Source organism: Hemicordylus capensis, chromosome 4, assembly GCF_027244095.1.
Source record: "Hemicordylus capensis ecotype Gifberg chromosome 4, rHemCap1.1.pri, whole genome shotgun sequence".
Classification (NCBI taxonomy): domain Eukaryota; kingdom Metazoa; phylum Chordata; class Lepidosauria; order Squamata; family Cordylidae; genus Hemicordylus; species Hemicordylus capensis.
Genome location: NC_069660.1, coordinates 96346842 through 96354101, shown reverse-complemented (window position 1 = coordinate 96354101; position 7260 = coordinate 96346842). Strand labels below are relative to the sequence as shown.

The following is a 7260-nucleotide window of genomic DNA, read 5'->3' as shown; positions in this document are numbered from 1 at the left end:
GCTGAAAGCACCTTATTGTTGCACACCCAGAGTAGCATTGGTCTAGGACTTGAAGGCATTTCCACTAGGGATGTGCATGAACTGAGGTCTGTGCACAGGTTTGGTACCACCGGGAGGGGAATAGTGAGCGGGATCTTTTTTTAAAAGGAGAGCAGGTCTTTACCTGCTCTCTGCCGCCACATACAGCTTCCTGCTGCTGCAGCACTTGTCCCAAGTACCCGTGTATGGCCCTAACACACACATGGCATTCACGCATGTACAGGTGCCATTTGTGTGGTCAGCATGATATTGCTGACCATGCAAATGGCACCTGTGCATGTGCGGATGCCATGTATGTGCTAGCATTGCCTGTGGGTACTTGGGACAAGTGCGGCTGCAGCAGGAAGCTGTATGTGGCAGCGGAGAGAAGGTAAGGATCTGCTCTCCTTTTTAAAGCGCCTCCTCGCTCCCCTCCCTGCAGCACCGAACCGGTTCATCACCAAACCTGTGCAAAAACTTCAATTTGTGCACATCCTACTTTACACAAACCTCAGCAGCAGTCTGACCTTCTGGTGCTGGCACAGGTCATGCACAACATATCCCAATTAAATATATTCCAATGTAGGCTCTAGCTTGATATATTCAATTAAAAAAAATTTTTAACGTTTGTATACCACTCAAAACACAAGTCTCTGGGTGGTTTACAACAAAACAATAAAAACAACAGATAAAAAGATTAAAACATTACAACAATTAAAGTTTAAAACATTAAAACTATTAAACACACTATTAAAACAATATCTAATTAAATGCCTGGGTGAACAAATGCATCTTGACTGCCTTTTAAAAGTTGTAAGAAACGGGGAGGCTCTTATTTCAGCAGGAAGTGTGTTCCAAAGCCTCGGGGCAGCGATGCAGAAGGCCCATCCTTGAGTAGCCACCAGATGGGGCTGGTGGCAACTGCAGATGAACCTCTCCAGATGATCTCAATGGGCAGTGTGGTTCATAGCGAAGAAGAGGTTCTCTTAAATACCCAGGGCCCAAGCTCTTTAAGGTTTTATAGGTTATAACCAAAACCTTGTATTTTGCCTGGAAACTTATTGGCAGCTGTGTAGACTGATATGATCTCTCCAAGATGACCCAGAGACCAACCTGGCTGCCGCATTCTGGACCAACTTCCAAGGAGTTGGAAGACTACTCTGTGAAGAGCAGACACATCTTGGGGAGGTGAGCAAGCTTTTCTAAGCATCTAGCCCTTCCCCCCTTCAAACCAACTAACAGGAGGAGGGGAGATTTTCAGGGGCTGGTTTTTCTTTAAGGGATAAGTCCTAGTCTCTGCATGTGGGTTTGTAATTGCAAGGGTTAGAATTTGCCAGGGTTAGGTAACTCCGGTGTTTGTCCCTGCAAGGGTTATTAATTGCAAGGGTTAGCTAACTCCAGTGTTTGTTGATAGTCCCTGCCTGGAGGGGGTGGAGTCAGCTAGGGCTGTGAGAGGCCCACATTCCTTTGATTCATATCCTGCGTCAGTTGGAAGACTACTCTCTACATAAGAGGTGTAGGGCCGAGAGCAAGTGAACAGAGCATAGCAAACAGGACATAAGAATTTTGCAAGAGTTTAGTGGGAAGTGTGCAGCGGAGCCTGGAACAAGCCCCAGTGATCACAAGGAGACTGGTGGAGAAGAGAAGGGAAGTACAAATCCCTTCCTCATATTCTTGGGAAAGGCTGCTTGGACAGTAAATACCTGACCATTACAGCTGAGACCTATCCTTCTAATAAGCTATCTCTAAATACTGTAAACAGCCAACAAAAACAGTATGAAGATAGAAGGCCAGCAGGGGAGGGGGCACTTCCCAGTTTATTGCAGAGTGCCACATGTATGACTATTTGCCCCATGGGCAGAAATCATGGTTGTGTGCTCGGTGCAAGGATTTCCTATCTTTCAGGGAGCAAGTTCGTTCCCTTGAGATCAAGTAGGCGGATCTGGAGAAGCTCAGAGAGACAGAGAGGCATGTGGACAAGACCTTCAGCGACGTGATACAGACATCCCACTCCAGGGCTGATAGCTCCTCTGCTCTCAGGGAGAATGAAGGTCTCGGGCAAGGAGGACATCAGTCTGAGGAAGAGGGAAATGCTCCTTTAGAAGGGACCCCTTCCATGGATGATGAGCCCATATCCTCTCGCACAGGGGATATTCCTCTGGGGGGTGGGGACCTCCTTGCAGTGGGTGATTTGATCATAGAGGTATAGAGAGATGGGTTTGTGACCCGCGTGTTGACCGCACGGTGACTTGCCTGCCTGGTGTGAAGATTGCGGACATCACATAGTGTCTAGATAGGCTCTTAGGCAGTGCTGGGGAGGAGACAGCTGTCGTGGTGCATGTCGGCACCAACGATGTGGGGAAATGTAGTCAGGAGGTCCTGGAAGCCAAATTTAGGCTGATAGGTAGCATATTGAAGTCCAGGACCCTCAAGGTAGCATTCTCAGAAATGCTACCTGTTCCATGCGCAGGTACAGTGAGACAGTCAGAGCTGAGGGGTTTCAATGCGTGGATGAGACGTTGATGCTGGGAGGAGGGGTTTAGATTTGTTAGGCACTGGGATACATTTTGGGGTAAGCAAGGCCTGTACAAAAGGGATGGGCTGCACTTGAACCAAGATGGAACCAGACTGCTGGTGCTTAAAATCAAAAAGGTTGCAGAGCACCTCTTAAAATGACACCTGGGTAACAGCTGATGGGAGCTGGGCAGTATCCCATTTGGCAAAAACCATCCTTTGAAGTGCGAGGGTAAAACAGAATAAAAATATAAGGGTATATAATATAGGGGACAGAGCAATACCGCATAAAGAGCAGATGGGAGACTGTGCCAGCTGGTCAAAGAGTCAAAAGAAAGATAGCATATATCAGGTGAGAGATTCAGCATATAGGTGCTTATATGCCAATGCCAGAAGCCTCTGAGCCAAAATGGGTGAGCTGAAGTGCTTGGTGGCTAACACAGAAATAGATATAGTGGGCATAAAAGAAACATGGTGGAACAGTGAGAAGTAGTGGGACACTGTTATCTCTGGATACAAACTCTATAGAAAAGATAGGGAGGGGCGCCTTGGAAGTGGAGTAGCACTGTATGTTAAAGAAGGGATATAATCTAACAAGCTAGAAAACCTAGGAGGACCGGAGTCCTCCACAGAAACCCCGTGGGTGACAATACAAGGCCTGAAAAGAAATGTGCTACTTGGGACGTGCTATCGCCCTCCTGATCAAAACGCTGACAGTGACTGGGAGTTGCAGCAGGAAATCAGGGAGGCGTCAAGGAGAGGTAGGGCTGTAATCATGGGTAACTTCAATTACCCACACATAGACTGGGTAAATTCATAGTCAGGTCATGACAAAGAGGTCAAATTTCTAGATACGCTAAATGACTGTGCCCTAGAACAGTTGGTCTTGGAATCGACCAGAGAGAAGGCAACCTTGGACTTAATTCTGAGTGGCACCCAGGATCTGGTGTGGGATGTCAGTGTCATTGACTCCTTAGGGAACAGTGCCATCAAATTCAGCATACATGCGGACAGAGAATCACCAAGGATGTCTAACACAGACATTTTGAATTTCAGAAGAGGAAACTTCTCTAAAATGAGGAGTATGGTGAAAAGGAAGCTGAAAGGGAAACTCAGGAGAGTCACTTCGCTCCAGAGTGCATGGAGTTTACTCAAAACCACAATACTAGAAGCCCAGTTAGATTGTATACCCAAAAAGAGGAAAGGTACCACTAAGTCCAGGAGGATGCCAGCATGGCTAACGGGTACTGTCAAGGAAGCCATAAAAGGGAAGAAGACTTCTTTCCAAAATTGGAAGGCCTGTCCAAATGAAGAGAACAGAAAGGAACACAAACTCTGGCAAAAGACAACAATAAGGGAGGTGAAAAGAGAGTGTGAGGAGCATTTAGCTAAAAGCATCAAGGGGAATAACAAAAACTTCTTTAAATACATCGGAAGCAGGAAACCTGCCAGGGAGGCAGTTGGACCATTAGATAATGAGGGAGTGAAAGGGATTATTAAGGAGGATATGGAGGCTGCAGAGAAGCTAAATGAGTTCTTTGTGTCCATCTTCATGGCAGAGGATACTGAGTATATACCTGTTCCTGAACCAGGCTTTTTGGGGATGGCAGCTAAAGAACTGAGTCAGATAGAAGTGACGAGAGATGATGTTCTAAACTGTCTGGAAAAACTGAAAACTAACAAATCACCAGGGCCGGATGGCATCCATCCAAGAATCCTCAAAGAACTCAAATGTGAAATTGTTGACTTCCTTGCTAAAATATATAACTTATCCCTGCAATCAGGTTCTGTACCAGACTGGAGAGTAGCAAATGTAACACCGATTTTCAAGAAGGGATCCAGGGGTGATCCGGGAAATTACAGGCCAGTAAGCTTAACATCCGTTCCAGGCAAATTGATGGAAAGCATCCTCAAGGATAAAATTGTAAAGCACATAGAAGAACAGGCCCTGCTAGGAGTGAACCAGCATAGCTTCCGCAAAGGTAAATCTTGCCTGACCAACCTTTTGGAGTTCTTTGAGAGTGTCAACAAGTGTGTGGATCAAGGTGATCCAGTTGACATAGTATACCTGGACTTCCAAAAAGCTTTTGACAAAATTCATCATCAAAGACTCCTGAGGAAACTTAGTGGTCATGGGATAAGGGGACAAGTCCATGTGTGGATTGCTAACTGGTTGAAAGACAGGAAACAGAGGATAGGTATAAATGGAGAGTTTTCGCAATGGAGGGAAGTAAGAAGTGGGGTCCCCCAGGGATCTGTACTGGGACCAGTGCTTTTAATTTATTCATAAATGATCTAGAAGTAGGGGTAAGCAGCGAGGTGGCCAAATTTGCAGATGATACCAAACTCTTTCGGGTAGTGAAATCCATAACTGATTGTGAAGAGCTCCAAAAGGATCTCTCCAAACTGGGTGAGTGGGCGACAAAGTGGCAAATGCGGTTCAGTATTGGCAAGTGTAAGGTGATTCACACTGGGACGAAGAACCCCAGCTTCAAGTATATGCTGATGGGATCTGAGCTGTCGGTGACTGACCAGGAGAGGGATCTTGGGTCATGGTGGACAGCTTGTTGAAAGTGTCGACTCAATGTGCGGCAGCTGTTAAAAAGGCCAATTCCATGCTAGGGATCATTAGGAAGGGGATTGAAAATAAAACTGCTAATATAATATTATAAAGCCCTTATACAAAACTATGGTGCGGCCACACCTGGAGTACTGTGTACAATTCTGATCACCACATCTAAAAAATGACATTGTAGAACTGGAAAAGGTGCAGAAGAGGGCAACCAAGATCAAACAAGAGCCTAGAGCACTCAAGAGCCTAGAGCACCTTTCTTATGAGGATGGGCTACAACACCTGGGGCTATTTAGTTTAGAAAAAAGACGACTGCGGGGAGACATGATAGAGGTCTATAAAATCATGCATGGTGTGGAGAAAGTGGATAGAGAGAAATTCTTCTCTCTCTCCCATAACACTAGAACCAGGGGTCATCCCATGAAATTGATTGCTGGGAAATCTAGGACCAACAAGCGGAAGTACTTTTTCACACAACACATAATCAACTTGTGGAATTCTCTGCCATGAGATGTGGTGACAGCCAACAACCTGGATGGCTTTAAGAGGGGTTTGGATAACTTCATGGAGGAGAGATCTATTGATGGCTACTAGTCGGAGGGCTGTAGGCCACCTCCAGCCTTGGGGGTGGGGTGTCTCTGGGTATCAGTTGCGGGGGAGTAACAACAGGAGAGAGGGCATGCCCTCAACTCCTACCTGTGGCTTCCAGCAGCATCTGATGGGCCACTGTGCAAAACGGGATGCTGGACTAGATGGGCCTTGGGCCTGATCCAGCAGGGCTGTTCTTATATTCTAACTGCAGTTTCCATACAAAGGCAGCCCCACATAGAGCACATTGCAGTAGTCAAGTCTGGAGATGACCAGCAGCACCCCTCTGATCCTGGGGTTGGAAACAGCACCAGTGCCAGCAGCTTCGTCCCCAACCTTAATACCATCACCACCAGCCACGATCTCCAGTGGATGGTCCAGCCCATAATCATGGGTACTTCTCCAGGAATGCCACCCTACCCATGGCCCTGCTGGTGCCCATGCTATCCTGCCGGCATCCGGCTGGGGGTGATCCACACCACCAGCCACACATTAATATCCCGGAGGTGTCTCTCCAAACATCTGACACATGAAGCGGAAGAGAGACCCTGCTTGCAGTGGGAGAGGAATAAATTGGCAGCTCCCAAGTGTCACAACCACCGGAAAGAACTAACAGACACCTTGCAAATGGAGACAGACCAGCTGGACAGACCAGCAGTCCAGGCTGCGGAAGGAGACTGCAGAGCTGCAGAAGCAGAAGGAGCACCTGGAGCTGGTCCTGGAGGCCCATTGCCCCATCTGCAAAGTCCATGAGGAGTCCTCAAGGGAAGAGAAAGAGGGCCAAAGCCAGCCTGCTGCCCCAGCCAGGCCTCCTCTGAGGCAGGAGGCCCCACCAGGTCCCAGCATTGCCTCCTGACACTCCTCTCCGGTCCCTGCCCCCCAGTGGGGTCCTGGACCCAGAGGCCCTGCACACCCCCACCCTAATAGCTAGCTACTCCTTCTCTCACCCCTTTAATCCCCTGCCTGGTCTTCACCTACCCCGCCCAGGAGACCCCGATGCGCCCTCTGCCACCGATTCCCTGCTCTTCCACCTACCAATGCAGCAGCAGCAGCAGGGACCATTCCTCACACTCTCTCAACTCACCCACCTTGCTGGCCCTCTGAGCAGTGCCCACTGCATCCGGCAAAGCAAGGGTGCTCTAGAACCTTGCACATCCACCAGGTTCTAAGGCGCTTCCCTTCGGCCCTGGACCACATTTTATTTGTTTGTTTGTTTATCAAATTTGTACACTGTCCGAAACTTTCATCTCTGGGCGGTTAAACAAGTTAAAACACGTAGAAAAACTTAAAACAATTTAATAATTTAAAAATTATTAAAATTATCACCCACAAATTAAAACCTTAAAATTTTAAAGAACTGAAAAAGCGTGGGTGAAGGGTGGGTCTTCAAATGCTTTTTACAAATTCTCAGAGATGGGGAGGATCGTATCTCAGTAGGAAGTGCATTCCACAGTCTTGGGGCAGCAACCGAAAAAGCCCATCCCTGTGTGGCCACCAGCCAAGCTGGCGGCAACTGGAGACGGATCTCTCGGGACGACCTCAACGGGCAGTGGGGCTCATAATGAAAA

The 7260-nt window shown here is 47.6% G+C and overlaps 1 pseudogene; it reads left to right on the top strand.

Annotated features, from left to right (window-relative positions):
- The first annotated feature begins 329 nt into the window (after nt 1-329).
- LOC128323142 (fos-related antigen 1-like) lies at nt 330-6796 on the top strand (annotated as a pseudogene).
- The last annotated feature ends 464 nt before the right edge of the window (nt 6797-7260 follow it).